The 20,638-nt window shown below is 36.5% G+C and overlaps 1 protein-coding gene across 11 annotated transcripts in view; it reads left to right on the top strand.

Annotated features, from left to right (window-relative positions):
* CACNB2 (calcium voltage-gated channel auxiliary subunit beta 2) overlaps positions 1-20,638 on the top strand; it is a 1,902,347-nt gene that overhangs the window by 1,287,789 nt on the left and 593,920 nt on the right. The gene's annotated exons all lie outside the window — the stretch shown is intronic.

A 20,638-nucleotide genomic window follows, 5' to 3' on the forward strand; every position in this document is an offset into this window, starting at 1 on the left:
TCCCAGGCAAGCAATCATTTCCGCAATGTCAGGATACAGTCCCTGCATCTGACAGCTTGGCATATTCTGTTTTAGACCCTGGGGGGTCGCAGCTTCCTCAACAAGTTTTGAATGTCATTTTGGAGGCCAGACGGCCTAGTAGCCTAGTACCAGGAAAGTTTATGCTGATAAATGGAGGAGATTTTTTCTTTGGAACAAAACAAAGAGCTTTGATGTCTCTGTGCCTAATTTGAGTGTTTCACTTCAGTATCTTACAGAATTATTAGACAAGGGTTTGTCTTTCTCCTCTGTAAAAGTTCATGCTGCAGCCATTTCTGCTCACTATGACTGTGACCCTCCTTTATTCTCTCACCCTTTGTTTAAGCAATTTCTTAGAGGGGCAAAAAACATAAGACCCCCACGTAGAGCTCCTACTCCTTCCTGGGATCTCAATTTTGTGTTGGAAAAGCTTACTTTACCTCCTTTTGAACCTGCAGCTACATCTGAGTTGAAGTTTTTGTCTTGGAAGACTGCTTTTTTGTTGGCCATTACTTCTGCTAGAAGGGTATCTGAATTACAGGCTCTAATGGCAGTTGAACCCTTCTTGATATTTCATAAGGATAGGGTCTCCCTGCGTACTAACCCTACTTTTATGCCTAAGGTTGTTTCTAATGTGGCCTTGAACCAATCTATTCATTTGCCTACATTTTATGCTGATCCCCAAAATAAAGGGAAAAAAAATTTACACTCTTTGGATATTCACAGGCAGTTGCGTTATTATTTGAGCAAAACCAAAGGGTTCAGGCAGTCTCAACAGTTGTTTATTTCTTTTGCTGTGGGTTCTCAGGGGAAACCTGTTTCAAAACAAACTATTTCTAAGTGGATTGGCCATTGTATTGCTTTTTGTTATTCTCATCATGGTAAGGAGGTTCTGGCTGGAATCAGACCTCATTCCACTAGGGCAACTGCCACTTCTACTGCTTTTTTAAGGGGAGTAGCTACTAAAGATATTTTGGAGGCAGCTACTTGGAGTTCAGTGCACACTTTTTCTAAACATTACCATCTCCCTCTTTATTCCAAATCTAGGGCTGGGTTTGCCACTGCAGTTTTACAGGGCATGTTAGCAGCTCCCAATGCTTTATGATTTTGCCAACCTCCCTTTACCTTTGCTTTGGGATTCTACCCACAGGTTATGACTGCAGCAATGTGAGATGAAGAACATAGTACAGTTTTGTACCTACCATAAATGTAGATGTTCGAAGATCCACATTGCTGCAGTCCAATTTACCCTCCCTCCTTCCCCTCTGTAGTTTGGGATGGTTGTGTGGTTTGTGTTGTAAATATTGTTTCTACATGGGTGATTGGGTGTTTTTCCATTTTTGGCTATGGCCTTTCTTTTTAAGGCCTTCTGACATCTGGGGCAAGAAAGACTGAGGATATGGCGTCGGTCATGCGCTTTAGTACCACGGCGTACTGACGTCAGATCTGAGCGACCATGACCGACGCCAGCCTAACACTTTGGTATTCGGGCCGACCGAGGACAGCGGACTACCCACAGGTTATGACTGCAGCAATGTGGATCTTCGAACATCTACATTTATGGTAGGTACAAAACTGTACTTTTTGGGTACAACTTTTTGTGTATTTTAATAAAGCAGTGGAACATCCAGCGGAGTCTCACCTTTTCTTTCATTGTACTTATTTTTTGGCTGTTTGGTGAGTCTGAGGCATAGCAAAGAACATTATTTGGACAATGGAAAAGATATCCATGTAGAGATTTCTCCACTGTTGAAGTAAAAGGTCCAGATGTAAAGCCAGCTTCTGGTCCCACTAAGACAAATTTCTTCCCAGTTCCAAATGAACCTGTTTCACAAATACAGCATCCCACTCCAGGCTAACGAGTATAGAGTCTCTTTCTCTGGGCAGTTGGAGACATCCTCCCTTTCAGGCATAAGGGTCCACCACTGATTTTGGCACAGAGTCCACTTGAACTCCAGTCCAGGTCAGTGAGCCTTTCCATTGAGACTGTAGCAAATCCATCATATCATATAAGAGCCTTCTTTTATACAACAGCAAATCATGTAATTGGTGTTGTAATGTTCCATTAACCCAAACTGAAGGAATTCCTCCTCTAACTAATACATAGTATTACATGGTTGATATGGAAGAAAACAGCATAGCTTATACCATGTTTGCATCACACAATGTCATTAGCAATGCGTTTAAATTCAAATACTTGTAAAAAAAATGTTACATTTCTAATATTTACATTACATGCAGCAGTCAGTACTGTCAAAAGATTGTGTGATCCCATCTCATAACCCTCAGTATTGAACTAATGGGTTTCTGGGATCTGGAAATCATATCCAACTGTTAGAAGAAGGTTGAACCCAATCCTGTGTTTATGATGTACAGGGATAAAGTCCTGATTACAGCTCAGTTGACCCATATTCTAATAGCAGCTCAAGCATTGGATGGCACAGACAAGGATATTGGTACATGTTCATCCTGAGAGAAGGGACAATGGTTCCTTCCCAGCTTGCACCATTCCTCTAATGGCAGGGCATTAGCTGAAGAGCTGCATGATGCAGGGAGCAGTTGGTAGGAGGATGTGGACCTGGCCTCCCAAGCAAGTGATGGTAACTCCTGTCACTTGTGTGAGGGAGTAAACATGCTGTGGACAACAGGACATAGACGACTATTGCAGTGACATAAGTGCTCATGTTACCACCAAGGGTAGCGTTAAACCATAAAAATGAAATAAGCTCTCATTACCAAAATGACAGTGAGTGCATAAAGCACCCTCATGGCTGCCTGGATGTTGGCCCTCATGAGACAATGTAATGTTTGTTTAAGGGGAGATTTGATGGTTAGTAGGCACAGGGACAAAAATGATACAAAAAAAGAAGTTTGGACCCATATTACAGACATTTTTAACAGTAATATGTCAGGGTGAAATACAGGCCAAAAGAACTCAAAAGCAGCATTACTAAAGTCGTAATTACACATGCAGTGTCAGTGAAGTACAGAGTCACTATGTCTGAAAACTAATCTCAGCTTCCTCATTTACTGTTCTCGAGCTGGTCACTATGTCTGCCACCCCAAATTCTGGAAGTGGAGCCCTTTCTTACAAGTCAGAAGTGATAATAGCTAGGAGAGATTTTATGAGTGAAACCGAAACAGCCGTCACTTCCTTCTGTAACTTTCTAATTAATTTGCCTGATTTCCTTTGTAAGTTAGTACTTGGGTCTATAAACATATCGTTGCTTTTGCAGCATCTTGTGGTGCTGCATTCATGCTTCCTTTTACTGTTCTATGTGTAGAATTAAAAATATTGGTAGCTTATGTTTTTTTCTTTCACAGATTGCTCCTGCTGCTGATAGTCCAGGTCAAGTAACTGGTTACTCCTCTTAGCTAGCAAGTCTTTACCATTCAAGACAAAGGCAACATTAACGTCATTGTAACACACAATAAGCTTTCAGCTAGCAGCCAACAACCCAGAAAAATTGTTATAGCACACTTCTGTCACAGGAGTGCAGTCAGAAAAACCCTCTTAATGTAAAAATGCTGGATTTCGTGCTCAAGTCCAGGCAAAGCACACAATCTAGATACTACAGTCCTCTAAAACTAGCAGACACAATGTAATTAAGTACTGTAGCAGCAGTGGAAACAGTTCAGCTTTGAAACTCTACTAAAGGCAAGAAAAGTTGTGTCTTTTGGCTTTTCCCGGTTAGGGGTCGCCATAGCGGAACTCCGGTCCGCTAATGATTGGCAGTAGATTTTTACGTGCTGGCTTGCCGGGCCTAACGCACAACCTTCAACGAAGGAACGTCCATTCACGCATGTCGTCACATAGAAGACGCTCTAACTAAGAATCAAACAGGCAACGGCAAGAAAAGTAACATTTAATATACAAGACTTATGAAATACAGTGAAATACAGTACAAATAATCAGCGGAAGTGCAAACTGATGCTTATTTTCATTCTGTTAGCAGCTGATGACTTTAGGTGCAGCAGACTCTCTGCAGTTCTCAAAGTAGCCAAACCAACAGCAACTCTGAGGAATTGATCACAAACCCATGCAAATAGTATGAAATAAATAAATACGTAAATGGGTTTATATAGAATCAGAAAAACAAGTTTTACAGTGGCAGGGTCTACATACCAATGAGGAAAACATACAATATTAGCAAATTCACATTTACAAACATTGTATGTCACATATATTGTTCTATACAATATAATTAATCCAGCATTGCATAAACCTTTCAGTTCCTGCGTCTCTTAAACCTCATTCCTCTTCCAAAGCATTTTCTTGCATGTATTGTTCTCACAATTTAAATTTATTTCTATGTAGTTTTCTCGTTCACTTTTCTTAAGATTGCTCATTACAGTATTCAGTACTTCAAATGTAGTGGATTTAGACTTTGATTTCTATTTTGTATTACTTGCTTTTTGGCAACCAACAAAATTAAACCTAATAATGCCTTACTATATCTGGGCAATTCAGATCCTTTGTACCAGCTCAAAAAAAAAAATATATCATAGCCTTAGTTGCAGCCACTTGCTCACCCAGTAGTTCTGAAAGAGTATTTTGTAGGGGAATTTTTAGAGTCTGCCAATTCATTACTGTCTCAAAAAGTACAGTTGTGTAATTTGAACTTACCATAACAGTAGCTGCAGTAGCCTTAGTTATATGGGTTATATCCTGCCAAGGATATAACAGCGGCCAGCTTCCAAGGCTTCATGCCACTTTCCACAGGTGAAAATTGTCAAACAGCTCAAAATGAGCTGACTAAAAGACAAGTTTGGGTGTGAAGCCCTTCAGAGTTTTCCTGCCAGCCAAGAGAGGGAGGCTGAGCCCTGAAAGGACAGTGCTAGAAACAACAACAAACTAAATGTCCACACCCTGGCATGAAAAACACAGCCAAAAACAAGGGGAGTGGAGTGAGGGAGCAGCTGCTGCAGTAGTGACTATTCAAACATCTACTGTTATGGTAAGCTCAGCTCACACAACTGTACTATGGCCTTTATATTGATCACTATTGAATTAGCCTTAGTGATATAGGCGTAGAATACCATAGCTAACTACATTTGGGAGGTGGAAGGAGAAGGAGTCACTGGATAATGGTCTTAGCAAAGCTTGATCTGGAGCCAGTGAGGGAATTAAGTGTATAGTGCTTGGTAAAAGTATGTACTGAGGACCAGGTAGCAGCTTCTAGAATCCAACTCTTTCCAAAAAGCCATAGGTGAAGCTATGGTCCTGGTAGAGTGGGCCTTGACCCTGTCTCGAATAGTTTTTTTTTTATAGTGAGTATAACAAAAGATTTAGACAACTATTTAGAAATAGTCTGTATTGATACAAGTTGTCTGTTCTTACCTTCACAAGAAAGGCTGATCGAAAGATCTAAAAGATTTAGTTCTGCCAAGATAGTGTCAGAGTTGTCTGAGGATATCCAAGATATGGAGTATCCTTTCTCCTTCATGTTTAGGTTCAGAAAAGAAAATGGGGAGGTGGATAGTTTGATTTAAAGTAAACTCAGGTACCATTTAAAGGTATAAGAAAAGGATTAGTTCTCAAAGAAACCCTGTCACTATGGAATTTGAGGTAGGGTTGACTCATTATAAGAGGTTGCAACTCAGATACCCTTCTTACAGGGGTCAGACCAATCAGTAAAACTATTTTCCATGTTAATAACCTCAAGTTATCCAGATTAACTGGTTCAGCTGGAGCATGTGTTAGCTTTTGTAACACAAAATGAAGATTCCAAGGAGGGTATGTCTGTTTTCTTGAATGCCTCATATGTAAAACCTCTTTCAAGAACATTTTGACATGAGACTGCATTGAAATAGGAGGAACCATGGGCAGGCATGCTGAAATAGCTGATAAATGAACTTTGATCGAGGAATAAGAAAGGCCATAAGATAGTAACACACATAAATATTGTAAAACCAGAGAACAACTAGCCCTGAGTGGGTGCTAGTTATGTTTTTGGCACCAACAAAAAAATATTTTCCATTTGATAATATATTATTTTCTAGTAGTAGGTCTTCTTGCCTCCATTAGCACATACTGCATGTCCTCAGTAAACAGGTGCCTAAAAGGAATTAAGACCCTATCATCCAGGCAGCCAACTGAAGGTGATTGATATTGGGTGTATCAAGCATCCCTGTTTATGTGTGAGTAGATCCAGTCTGTAAGGAAGCTTATGATTGCCTCTGGACATTTACAAAAGAAGAAAGAACCACAGTTGCCTGAGCAAGAAGGGTGTCACCACAATGATTTTGGGGAATTCCTTCTGATTTTTCAGAACTGCCCTTGATATTAGTGGAAAGGGCAGAAGAGCATACTGGAACATTCCTGTCCAAGAAAAGAAAAGGCATCTGTTTTCCAGGCTTTCTTGTATGGTGCCCTGAAACAGAATCTTGCCAGTTGACTGTTCAGACAGGAGGCAAAGACGTCTACTTGTGGAACTCTCTATGGATGGATCAAATCTTGGAAGACTTCCTGATCTAGCTTCCCTTCATAAGGGTTGGCCCTGGTCCAGCTTCCATTCATAAGGGTCGGCCCTGGTCCTGCTAAGCATGTCTGCCACACAGTTTTGCTGACGGAATGTAAGATGCCAGTAGAGTGAGATTGTGCTGTGAAGTTATACCCCAACATGGCTAGTCTGCAAAAGGGGGTACAACCTGTTTCCCCTTTGACTGATGATGTACCACATGACTTTCGTATTATCTGTAACCAGGAATGTAACTAGAGGTCCAGGGGGGCCAAAGATGATTCAGAAAGCTGAGTACATAGATCAGGACATTGATATTTATGTGCTTGCATCTGTCCTTGGTGTTCGACAACCCCTGCACTTTTACCCCTCCTGAATCCTATCCACAAGCAAAGCTCAATGTGTCTGTGATAACGGAATACTTTGGAATAGGGAGGGAAAAGGGAAGAGGAAGATCTGGATTTAAGATATCTGTTGTCTCCATCAAAATATTTCTCTTCTGACAAACCCCAGTACTGGGATTTGAAAAGTTAAAGGTTTATTAGTGTTGGAACAAAAGGGATTTCAGATAACACTGTGTCTATCTCATGTGGAGTCTTGCTGGGGTATCACGAGAATCATAGATGCCATGAGATTCAAAATCCTGAGGTATTCCCTCAGAGTGACTGAAGTCTGAGTGGAAACCTCAGAAATAGATCTAAGTAAAGATCTATTTTTTCCTGTGGAAAAACCTCTTAGAACTAAGTTGCCTAGTTGACATCCCAGGAACACAATCCTGTGTGAAGGAGAAAAGAAAGACTTTTGAATGTTCTCCTGGAATGCCATCTAGTGTAAAAAGTCTCTCTCTCTCCCTAGACAGAGATTCCTAATGCTCTGAAAAAGACTGTGGACAGATGAACAATCTTAAGTCTGGATGACTAGGGATGTGATGATATGCATCTTTTAAGTCTAGTGTTTCCAGGAAACTTGAAAGAGGAAGAAGAGGCAAGTGGTTGTGAAGTGATATAATTTTGAATGTGATCATAATCACAAACAGGTTTAGGAAAGAAAGACAGAGCTGCTCTCCAAGCATTTTTGTTGGAACTAGGGACATCATTGAATAAAACCCCTTCCTCACCTATGAAGGAGGAGTTGGTTCTGTCACTCCTTAGGACATCATGTGATGAAGAATAGATGGAAACAAAAAAATCTGCTCTGGACAATGAGCAATGATCTCTTGAAAGGAGGAAATTCCCTCATACTGCCAGCTGTAGCCCTTATGAATGATTTTCACAATCATTTGAGTGAAACATTCTGTTGCCAAAGAGAAAATGGAGATTCAGATTTTCTGGAAGAAAAAAGGGGCCATGGTGGGAGGCAGTCACAAGGTTTTTTTGAACAGTCATTCAGACTTGTAGGACTGTCCTTGGTTTTGGGAGGTTCAAGACTTCTTTTTGAATCCCTTGCCATTTCTTCTTTAATGTCTGTGTTTTTCTGAATTTTCCTGAGACTGTTTATTCTGTTATTTACCAAAATTGATTGAGGAGATAAAACATCCCTTGGGCAACTTGGAAAAGGAGGGCTGAAAAACATTAGAGATTCCCTGTTTCATCACACTTTTTGATCACATCTGCAGCAGAGGGGCTAAACACTAAATGTCTATTCAAGGGAGAATTTTAAATCTCATCTTCAACATTGTTTGGGATGTTCTCAGAATGCAACCATGCAAACCTCCTGAAAGAAGTGTCAACAGAGTCATAAACACATTGTAAACTATGAGTAGTGACCTGTGCAGTAGAAGAAACTAAGTTATTTAAAGCAGATATTTCTTTTTCAAGAATAAACTTTAGAAAAAACATTCATCATACTCGCACAGTTTGTCAGAACAAACTTTAAATTATGACCCTGACAGTTTAAAATTCTCTAAATCAAAGTTGTAGAAGTATACACTGTTTTTCCATACCTATCAGTAATTTCCCCATCCCTATCAGAAAGAGAAGGATTGGAAATAACTAAATGTTTAGCAGTAGTGGGACCAACTAAAGCTGTAGCTTCTGGGTCAGGTTTGGAAACAGAATGTATAAAGTTCCTCAGACTTATATTTTTATACACTATCTGCCTTTTTGGGAACTGCTGGCTGACTATCAGGGGAACATACATATATCCTCTAAAGCAGACAAAACAGGAGGAATGGGTGTAGGCTCTGCAAAATCCTTCTGTAACAATATATAGTATGTTCTGATGGAGTAAGAAACTTCAATGTTTTCCCACTTAAAACACTAACACGTTCTAGCAGTAGTCTCAGAGAAAGGGAAAGCCCCCTCAGGGAGAATCAGAAACTGAAATCTCCTCTTAGTCCGAATCAGAAATCTGAGAAAAAAAAACTTGTACCTGCCCCTGCATTTCTTGTTTAAGTTCATAATCCTGAATCTCTTCAGGAAGAGAGAAATTCTCCTTTTTTTACCAGAAACTACTTTACAAGAAGGATGAGTTGCCTGAATTAAACCCTGAGCTAGATCCAGTAAACTACTGTTATCCAAAGAAAATTGAGGAGGAGCAGATACATGCTTGGTTTTCTGTTTCTTTTTGCCAGGAAAAATGGGGCCAGCCTTGTTGCTAATGGCAGCAGATGCTTCTCCAGGGATGGGCACATTATTCTGACACAACACGGAAAACTTCCCTGTTCCCTCTCCCAGGTCCAACAAGATTGGCTGTCTGATCCTGAAGGGACCCCAACAGCCACAGAGGACATGGCTAACCATGGTAGCTGTAGGTGCTACACCAGAGATATCCGGGGTAAAAGATGAGTGGTCTGAGGTACAATAAATGACCAGAGTCACCCACCTGTGGCTGAGACAAATTGCTAACCTGCTGTGTTGGCAAAGGCTGGTTTGCTTAACTTTTTCTTTATGTGGCTGGAAGAAGGAGCAACTATGGGACTGGGAGTCTGGTCCCTGCTCAAGCTGAAAATGGTGCCTTCCTGTAGAAGACAAGCAGCAATCACCAGTAAACACTACCACTCCAAAAGAGTTACTTATTTGACAGAGCAAAACACAATAAAAAAACACTTTAAAACACTATGTCAGCCCCATAAAAGAAAAATAAATACAATTTTTCCACAGGAAAAAATATTTTCAGTTACTTTATACCACTTTTAAACTGACAGAAAAAATGAGTGCTCATTTCAAAAGTACGTTACAGTCTTGAGACAATCCATTAAATCACAATACTCCTAGCTTTAGAATAAATTTCCTGAAGAAGAAATTAGCTTTAAAATAACTTTCCTGAAGGAGAAAGTAATAAAACATCACGAAAATTAAGAAAATGGAAGTTTTTTTCCCCCAAAGGGAACATATCTGCTCAGCAAACCACAAGCTGACTTTTTTCATCCTCAGAAACCTCAGAGCAGTGTACTCTTCATCAGCAGTAACGCTCTGAAGGGTCTTGTGTCTAAACTCACCTTTTAGTCACCACTGCTTGCCAGTTTGGATGTATGGAAGGTGCCCCAGATCTTTGGAAGCTGGATGGCTGTTATCACCTTGTTAGGATGTAATCCATACAGCTAGGGTACTGCAGCAGTCATCAGTATAATGAACATCAAATCTCAGTTACCGGTTTCTTCCCCATAACACCTCCAACATTTGCTCTCTATCCGAGGAAAAAATATGAAGTCTGTTTGGGTATAAAAATACCTAAGCAAAATTTTCAACTTTCTGGACTTTGTTGCATACTGGAGAATTAGACAAATGTCCTCCCATTGTTCTCTCGTAAATTGCTTTTCTAGCCACTCTTACCAATCCCTTCTAACTTCCTCTGATTGATTACTATAGTTATCACGCAATATTTTATATTATGTACTAATCACCTCTCTTCTACCAGTAGCTTCTGTTCTAGATTTAACTGAAAAAATCACCAGAGCAGGTCTTTCACTTTAGATTTTCCTTTCTCTTTGCCTATATTTTTTATCTCAGTCCATGGTAGGGAAGGCAGTGTCTGGCCTGTAGTCCAAATATCTTCTTGGCCCTATTTCACTCTGTTACCTTTCCCTCACAACTTATTTGTTCCCAATACCTTGGTTCCTTTGCCAGTTTTCTCCAGTAAATGCCAGACCCATCTTGCCCATTTTCTGTACCCTACTTGCAGTCATGCCTGTTGGCAAAATCTGCTTTCTCCATTCTCATGTTGTCGGTTCTTGCAATATTTTCTGCTACTTTATGAATAGAACATGCTGCATGATGATGGTTGTTCATCTTAAGGATCTTCAATCAAAATCCTGCTCTCTCTTTGTTTCTTGAAATCCCAACTTTCTGCTTGTGATATGTATGTGAGCCTTAACTGTATAGCTCTAAAAATAAAGTCAAGTAATCCTAAATCACTTTGTTTTATTGGAACAATGAACTTATCTGACTTAACGCTTCCCTTTTTCCCTCCTAGGTAAATTCCTTCAACTCTTTGGTAGTGGTTGTCCAAAACTTCTCTAGTTGATAAAAATATGCTTGACCCGTATATAAAATGACTATAAACATTTTCACTGCTTGTATCTTACTGTCCATATTCATATGCAAGAGCTTAATGTTTTTTAGTTTTTGTATTATCTTTTGTTTAGTCTCTTACATATCCTTAGCTACCGTAACAGAGGCCTTTTTAATTCATATTGCAAAATACTTCATTTTGTTGTGTCTCTGTAAATATGGGTATTACTGAGTCAATCCGTGTAAGGGTACATAATTTATAGCATTAGCTGTTGTTTTATCATCATTATATCCTGAAAAGACTTGAAACTGAAAATATTTCACAACACTGATATGTTTTTTTCTGGATTTATCAGATACAAAATAATACCATCTGCAATAAAAGCCACCTTTTCTTGATTACCATACCATACCACACTATACCATTTATATCATTTATAGTTCTGAGTCCCTTATTTTCCTTGCCAGTGGTTCTAAATATAAAGTAAATAAAGGGGAAAGAGGACACGTCTGCCTGGTTCCTCTGTTCAAATGCAGTTTAACGGAGAGGAACCCTCCCACTCCATTTCTTACCTTCAATCCTTCATATGTCTTCCTAATTAACCATATTATTATATCAGGAATGCGGGCAACCATGGTGGTGCAGCAGTTAGCATTGTTGTCTCACAGCAAGAGGTTCTCCGGTTAGATCCTCAACTGGGGTGCCTTCTGCATGTCCTTCCTGTGGTCGCGTGGGTTTCCTCCAGATGCTCCGGTTTCCTCCCACATCCCAAAGACATGCTGTAGATGGATTGGAGACACTAAATTGGCCCTAGGTGTGAATGCATGTATGTGTGTGCCTTTTGTGGAAGGTTGGGCGCCGGGCTGGCAACTCGACACCGTAAAAACTCCACTGCCAATCATGAGCAGACAGGTGATCTGCTGTGGTGACCCCTAACCGGGAAAAGCCGAAAGAAGAAGAAGAAGAAGAAGAATTATATCAGGAATGCAAATGCTTCCATTGTCTTATTCATAAAATCCTATCTTAATCTGTTGAATGATATCTCTATGTCAAGAGCCATCAATAGAGGTGGTATTTTCTTACTTTCTACTTCCCTGTGGATCATCATTGTTCCATTAATGTTGTCAAATATTTGTCTCCCATTCAAAGAACCACATTGATCCATATTTGTGGATTTTGATATTAGCTTAAAGAATGGCAAAGCTGCTGTGTACCTAAACATTTTATATACATGGTTTAAAATTAAAATGGGTCTGTAAGACGTTTGGTCTGATGGGTCACAGCTTTTTTCCAAGATATTGGTGCTTCCCCTCCTTGTAAAAATACTTTTAAACAATATCTTCCAGATCTTTATCACTTTCTTTCCTGCAAACTTCTAAACTTCACACGAGAAAAAGGTAATAAGGCAGCTAAATCAACCCAAACAGCAATCCAAGACAGAAACAAAAAAACTACAAAAGCCACAGTTCTAACTGTCTAAGTAAAATTATTTATTAAAGACACAAAGCTTTCAAGCCAAATTTCCACAAGAATACCATCTGCTACTGGAGACTTTCCAAACAATTGATTACACATCACAATTTTTATCTCATCCCCTCCTATCTTAACTGTTATTTATTGAGCTTCATCTGCCGCTAACCTTGGCATAGTTAAGCTTTCCATAATTATTTCTGTTTGTTCTCTTTCTTCATGTCTACATTTCCACGCTTTATACAAATTTTCATGAAATTTCCAAAATATCTAACAGGATCTCTTGTTATTTTTCTTGTTAGAGGCTCTAAGTTTGGCAATAATCTTTTTAACTTTTTGCTGCCAAAGTCATTGTGCTAAAAGTTTTTGAACTCTAAAGTTATTGTCAAAAAATAGTTGCTTAACAAGAATCTTTCTAAATGTGGGTGACTTATCCAGATATTCCCTTAATTTCTCTTTAGCACTCTACATTTGCACCTTTTCTTGTTCTGTGAGATTCCCCTTATTCTGCAATAGTTTAACTTTTATCAGCCCTTCTAAGTAATTTCTATTACTTCTTAACCGTATCTACTCTCTTTATTTCAACCCTGTTTTTAAACTCCATTTTTATTTTATCCCACTCACTAGCTATAAATTTCTATGTTTCCTAATACAGAATAATTTCAACTACCCATTCCTTATGTTCCTCTCCTTTTAACATGTAGGTGTGAAAGCACCAGTATCTTGTTTTCACTTCACTACAATGCATTTTATTTCAGTTTTTATTGGTGTATTATCTGAAAAATTTATTGGATATATGTCATAGCTTTCATTGAAATACAAATATTCCTATGAAATGTAATTTCTATCCAGTCCAGCTCAGTTATTGTACCTTGGAGAATAATATGTACATTCTGTTTGAGTTCCTACCACTGAATTTTCATCTCCAACACCAAGTGTTTACATACATTTCTTCACAAATTTAACCTCTGTTGTTGTATTTTCTCTTGTAGGTCCCCCTGATACATCCTAAGCATTGCAGTTAGAAGTTCCACTCCCCGACTATAAGTAATGTTCCCTACTGAAAGCTGATTATTTCACCAAAATTGTCTTAAGTTCCATAATAGCAATTTTTGGTGGAATATCAATATACATCAGAGTAATCATCTTCCCTTGCTAATAGTCACTTACTACCACAAATCTACCATTATTGTGTTTGTTTTCTTTTTCTATCACTAGTGCAGCTCCTTTAGTAATTAATATAATTACTGTGCTTTTCCTTTGTTCTTGATATTCTTTTGAATATTCATTCTGAAATACTTTGTCAGATTCATATGCTCATTTCTTTCCAAATGTGTCTCCTGTAGCATTACTATTGGCACTCTGCATTTTTTAATATATTTTAGTACAGTTTCCTTTTTGTCTATACCTGTAAAGCAATTTACATTCCAAGATAATATGAATGGAGTAGCTGTCATGATAAAAAGCTATTGTTCTCACCTGTTATATCATTTTTTTGAAAGTGTGTTTCCAACTTTTGTCTTATATGCACACACTAATGTTTGGCAGGCTGATCTTTTATACAGTTGTTTCTTCTCATCTCCATTTGAACCTGTGCTTTTTTTCTGTCTCTCAAGCATTTTCCTTTGGGACATTGGAAAAGGTTTCACTGGCAATGTCTGTCTGTGAACCTTACTGTCAGAAGAATGAGAAGCAGATTCCCCTTCTGCTTGCTGGCTCTCTTTTTAATGAATACACTTGTTTTTTATTTCCTGGAGTATAAAAGTCACTTTTTATTGCAGAACAGGCTAGGGGGAAACAATACTCTGAAGACAGATGGACACAGTAGCATGAATCTCACACTTGTGTCTTGATGTTCCCTGACTGTGGGATCAAAATAGCTTCTCTTCTGCCTGGTATGCAGAGAATTATCTTTTTCTTCAAACACTCTGCTGCTTACAATTTTTAACTCTTTGCCCTTCTGCCACAGTTTTGTCAGAATCAACTCTTTCTGCTGGTATGATTGCATCTGTACTAATTTAGGTCCTGGCTGCTTTCTCATGGCCACATTTGGAACATACACTCAGTGTGCACTTTCAGTTAACAGTTCTTGCTGTGGAACATAAATCCAGTTTCTTATTTGTGCTTTCATAAAATTATACAGTCTGTTTCTTCCAATTTCCCTGGTACAGTAGAAAATCTTAGGTTTCTAGGTTTCCTCTGCACACCCTGTCTTCTAACTTTATTTTTTGAAACAGCTCTTATTGAGAAGCCTCATACTTAGCCAGATTTTTTCTTTATTTCAACCACTGATTTTTGTGTCTTTATTAGTTCATATGAACAGCTACAACTACTGTTTTTTTCTTCTACTTCTGTTATTTAGTTGCTATATTTCTTCAGCGTTTCCTTTATTGTAGTCACTTCTGAGTACATTTGATTTATTGTTTCCTCTAAATGTCAAGAAGCCATCTTGAACCAATGCTGAAACTTCAACTGCTTTTTTGATGAGCAGCTACAGAATCCTTCCCAGACATTGTTTTCCTGCTTGCGCTCATTCCCATTCTTTCTTTCTCTTTCATGATGGTGGTGCTTCTTATTTGATATTTTTTGAGATTTTTTGTTTTTTTTTTTCTTTTTATCTTTATCATCAATTTGGAGCAAGAAATTTTAAAAATGCAAGAATAGAATAAAATGATTGGACACAAAATAAAAAATTTTTTTTTTTTTTTGGAAACAACACATTTTAATTGTGAAATTTTATCAATGATTTATTTATAATAATTTTAGGGATGATAAGACAAAGCTTAAAAGGTATATGTGTAAAAATACACTTTCAGCCAAGCCCTGTAGTTCTTATTTGGAGCCAGAAGCTTCAAGATTCATCAGAATTTAAGGACTCATGGAGCCTGAATGGCTAACTGAAGGCAGCATTTTTGGAGCTCCATAAACTAGTATTAAAACCAGGAAATTATATTATTTATTTCTAACAAAAATACTTAAAATAATTAGTTAATAGTCTAAAGTAACTAAATACAAGTTTTGGTGGAATTTTACAATAAATTTCCTGTCAAATTATTCAGGAGTCTGTGTACAGTAATTGGAGAGATGAGTAACCTGAAGAATTCTCATGCTGACTTGACACTAAAAAAGGAACTACAACTGGTGACTACCACATTACAATAATTATCAATGAAAATGTCTGTCATTGAGGGAAGGCTTAGGGAAGAGTAAACACAGAGTTTCTCCTGAAGCAAAATACCTGGCTCTCCAATAAAGTAGATGACCTAGAAAATAGGGAAAGAAGGTCAAATATCAGGATTTTTGGTTTACCTTTGAAAACAGAAGGAGTGGACATTATATCCTTCTTAAATTCTTGGATTCCAGAGATTCTGAATCTTAAAGAAGGCTTTTCATTTGGTATAGAAAGGGCACATTGTGCTTTGGGAAATAAAACTTCAGCAGCAACCTCATCATCATCTTCTATGCCACCAAGATCAATTATAATAAATGTTTTATCTGTCATGGACAAAGAACTGGTGTTAAAAACAGCGTGGAGGAAAAGTCCTATTAAATATAATCAGAATCTAATAAGATTTGATAATGACTACTCCACTAAAGTGCTGGAAGAGAGAAAAAAGGTATGACCAGTAATAAAAACTCTTAAACAGAACAATATTAAAGCTCAAATAGCCTTACCTGCAAAAATAAAGATACTGTAACTATGTGAGATGAGAACCCTCAACACTCTGGAAGAAGCTGTATAATTCATTAACAACAATAACATCATAACTGTCTCAGAAGATATGGAATGGGCATCCCCGTCCTTGAAGAGAGCCACTGATAAAAATGGCTGGACTGATGTTAAAAAGAAGCAGAGAAATGAATCTAAAGTACCAACATCTGTAAAATCTCTCAAAGTATCACCTGCAACCTAATTATTAAAAACTTTTTTAAGTGGCTTTAATATGTATCAAATCTTCTAATCTCATGCATATATGTATACTATATATATATATATATATATATATATATATATATATATATATATATATATATATATATATACAGGAAAAGGTATGTTTCCTATATCTCTTCACACATGATTTACTAATTTACATATATATTAGTTATAAATCATTTCTTTCTAACATTTCCTTCCCTTTCCCTTTTGCCTCATGTCTCTTATGTTTTTTTTTTATTTTATTTTTTCTCTCTTTCCTGCTTCTAAGTATGTGTTAAAAATTAAGTATTTGATATATTTACTCATACAATCCAGTAATATCAAAGTTAGAGTTCTGTTTTATAACCCTGTATTACTCAGTTTGTTGGTCCCATGCTTATTTATTTAGTTAATTTTTTTTTTTATTTTATTAAATTGCTTATTGACATTTCCTTTTGCATGAACTGAACCCTAGTTGCTAGATGAAATTGAACAGTATAGTGGCATCCCAGTGTTTTTTAGACTGTATTTCTGAAGATTGTCTGGTAATTGGAATGATTTCTATTTTAAGTTAAGGAACGCAACTGGGGAGTGACAGTTAATATTGAAGTAACGTGTGTTGGATTTGTTCGTCACTGGTGTGAATTAAGTTGTTTGGAAGGGAGCTCGTTTTGAATCTCAGTCATATTACAGTAAAACTTTGTTTAGAATGTAGTCTGGATGCTTGTTTTGGTTACCGTTAGGAGCTGTCCAAACATATGTTTAATTATGACAGTAACCAGGAATACAATCTTTTAACTGATTGCATTACGTTTTCAGGGTACATAATCAGTATACTATTGTACCATCTACCACAATGCCAAATAAAACTGTAGTAGACCATTTGTGCAGCTGTTCCCAGAGGTGCCATGATCACTGTACTACAGTGAACACAAGCATGCTCAGATGTTTGTATTATTTATTAGAATATAGTTGCATGCCAATATAAAAAGTGATCAATTAGAAGAAGCTGTCACAAAGTCTGTGGTATGATGGCTAGAAACAGTTGGTGGCAGTCTTCCCCATTGCACAAAAAAAAAAGAGTTTCCTTTGTATGGGCTACTACTTATCTGATCTAAATGAGGTCATGTGATCGTTTTATCAAATATGGAGAGTTATCAGCTGGGGGAAACTGATGTGCTTTTTGTCTGTATGTATCATTAACATGCTTCCTGAATATAGTATAGCTGTCAGATATTGCAGCCTGTGCAACTGCAAAGGAAATTAATGAGCTTTATACATGGCACTGATGATGTTGAAAGGTTTTTGCAAGGTGTTATCAGATTTGGCCGGAGGAGACGATATATAGGTTAGTGCAGAATGCAGTAAATGTGTAATTTACATTGTACTATGATGTGACGAGAGATGTCGACTGCTTTGGGTGGGAGAGATGTAGATGAACGACAGAATTCCAGCGCTGTTATGGAATGACATGAGATGTAATAGGCAAACGGAAATAATGATACTTTAATGTTATGCTTTAGAATATGTCATGGCTTGCTTGTTTAAATTGCAGGACTGTTTGTGTCTTGGATTGGAGAAGGGATGTTAACTTGTTCTGCGGTTTATGGAAACTAGCACAGTGGCTCTTCAAAAATGAATGTCTTAAGCTTACTGTGTAGGGGAAGGAAAGGGGAAAAATGGTATAATGGGCCGTTTAGACACAGTGAAGTGTTTGAGTGGGGAAATGAGAGCTCGTGAATTTAAATTGAAGATTTCAAAGACTGCAGGTTGCATGAGCTATACAACCAGTTATCAGCTTTCTTTATAGCTGTTCAGTTGTTTAATGCTGTTATAGCAATGAGTAGGAAAAGAGTTGATTGGCTACTGGCTTACTCATGGCTTATAGAAGCACAAAAATATCTTACTCGTGGAAACAGATTAGAAATCTTTTAATTAGTTATATCTCATAAATGGGAATATAAAGCTAAAACAGTTTGATGTTTGAAGCATCTTTTAACAAAATATACCATTAAAGTAAACTAAGCATCTAGAATACTGTAAACATCTGATAGTCTTATATACCGAAGTGTTATGCTTTACATCACTTTGTAAATATAACTACATAACTTCTTTTGAAAACCTTTCTATAACATAACTATAAATGCCTAGTAAAGTATAATAAGATTAATGGTTATATTTATGTTATGAAATAATTTAGACAGTCTCTTTTAGCTTTAATGAACAGTATCTGAAAATGTATGCTTGTCTATTACGGGAAGTGATAATCATCACAAATTTATGTTATTTGTTGCAAGCCTCTGTGATTAAGGCTTTAAATAACTTCTCTGTTTCATACAAGTGATTATTATATCCAGTATGGGAAGATATGTTGATACAAACAAATTGAATAAGTTTAATGATCAGTACAATAGAATTACATATGTTTATATGTATATATGGTAATGATATAGTTGTTCATTTATATAAATAATTCCTTCTGCAACTAAATGTTTTAAAATCACAATAATAGTAGTTTTAATAGACTCCTTTAATATTTAAAAGTGTATATATGGAGCTAAAGTAAATGGAAAAAGGAAGTTAGAGTGATAGTTCATCAGATGTACCTATCTGTTGGATTAAGAATGTATTTATTTCCATGGTGGGTAGGGATTAATGATCAATCTAGTTTAATTTTAGTATTTACTTTAGTTTTTAGGACATTAATTAGCTTCACCAAGCCTGACTTATACTTGTTGATTACTTTAGTGATAACATGCTTCACTCGGATAGATGAATGTTTACAAATTAATAATATTTTAATATTAGAGGAGGGAATGGTTCCAGGTAATTACAATGGCTCTTCAAGCACTTCTTCAAAATAATTTGATATGGACTTTTCTTTATTATCTTTAAACATTAATGGCCTAAATAGTCCAAGTAAATGATCTAACTTATTAAGATATCTAAAGTTAAATAGAGCTCACATAAATCTGTTAAGGGGGGACTTCAAAAACAATAATAATTTTATATGGAACCCAAGTGATTATATGAGCTTAGCATGCTCCAAATTTAAATTTAAGAAGAGGTGAGTAATAATTTTATGGAGAAAGAATTCCTTAAACCATGAAATAATACAGAAATATGTAAATAATGATGGTCTTATAGCTATAGTTATCTTGAAGTTTAATAATAGATTGTGGACACTAGTAAACATATACTGATTTCCTGGTATTGGGATGGGAACAGTTAAAAAATCTAGATCAAATTATAAATATATCTAAAGGTAATCTAATAATAGGGGGGATTTTAATTGTATTACTGATACTTCTGAAACTACTAATAAATCTCCATGTTTAACAGCTACTGAGAAACTTTTAAAAAGATGGACAGAGTCTTTAAAATTGAAAGATACCTTTAATGCTATAGATAGCAACTCATTGTTATTTTCCCACCAAGATTATAGAGTTTGTACTCATACCAGACTAGATAAACTATACATTTCTCAAGATCTTCAAACAAAAATTACTTCTTTCTGAATAATCCCATGTCCTCTATCAGATCACAATTCACTAGTCCTAAAAATGCAAATAGATTTTAAATCACTAACTCTCATTTCTAGAATTCCCTCGTACATTACAAAAATCAAAACAATTAAGCAATGGTTAGTGAATGAACTTAATTTCTTTTTAGATGTAAATTACAATTAAAAGCTTATATTTATGGAAAAGTGATTGGTTGGTATAAAAATAGACTTAAGGAATGGGAATCAGAACTACAAGAACTACAAAGAAAACTTGCATTATGTAGATCCAAAAAGTCTTTTAATTCAATTGAGAACAAGAAGACAATAGAAGACTTAAATAAAAGATATAACGAAATATTAAATCATAAAACTAATTTAGCCATGGAGAGGTTAAAAATAAATTCTTATGCTACTTCTCCAAAACACTTACATGATTTATCTGTTAATGTTAAAATGCAATCTAAAGCTAATTCTATTGTTAATATCCTACATGAAGAAAAAGGTTAGAAAATTTCGGAAATAGGAGATATACTAGATACTTTCAAGTGTCATTACAGAAATCATTATAAAAGTAAGAATACTACAACAGATTATTTCAGTTTAGAAAATATGATCTCTAATATTAAATCAATCCCTGAAAGCTTACAAAGGAATTTACAAAAACCCATTAGACACAAAGAATTTACTGATAAAATCAAAGAAAGTAAAACTGATAAATCTCTTGGAATGGATAGTTTAATCACAGAAATTTACAAATTATTTCTCAAAAATATAATCTCATTGTTACATTAAACACTAATTGAAATTCAAACC

The sequence above is a fragment of the Protopterus annectens genome, chromosome 3.part0 (genome assembly GCF_019279795.1).
Source record: "Protopterus annectens isolate FY-2018-M chromosome 3.part0, PAN1.0, whole genome shotgun sequence".
Taxonomy (NCBI): Eukaryota; Metazoa; Chordata; order Ceratodontiformes; family Protopteridae; genus Protopterus; species Protopterus annectens.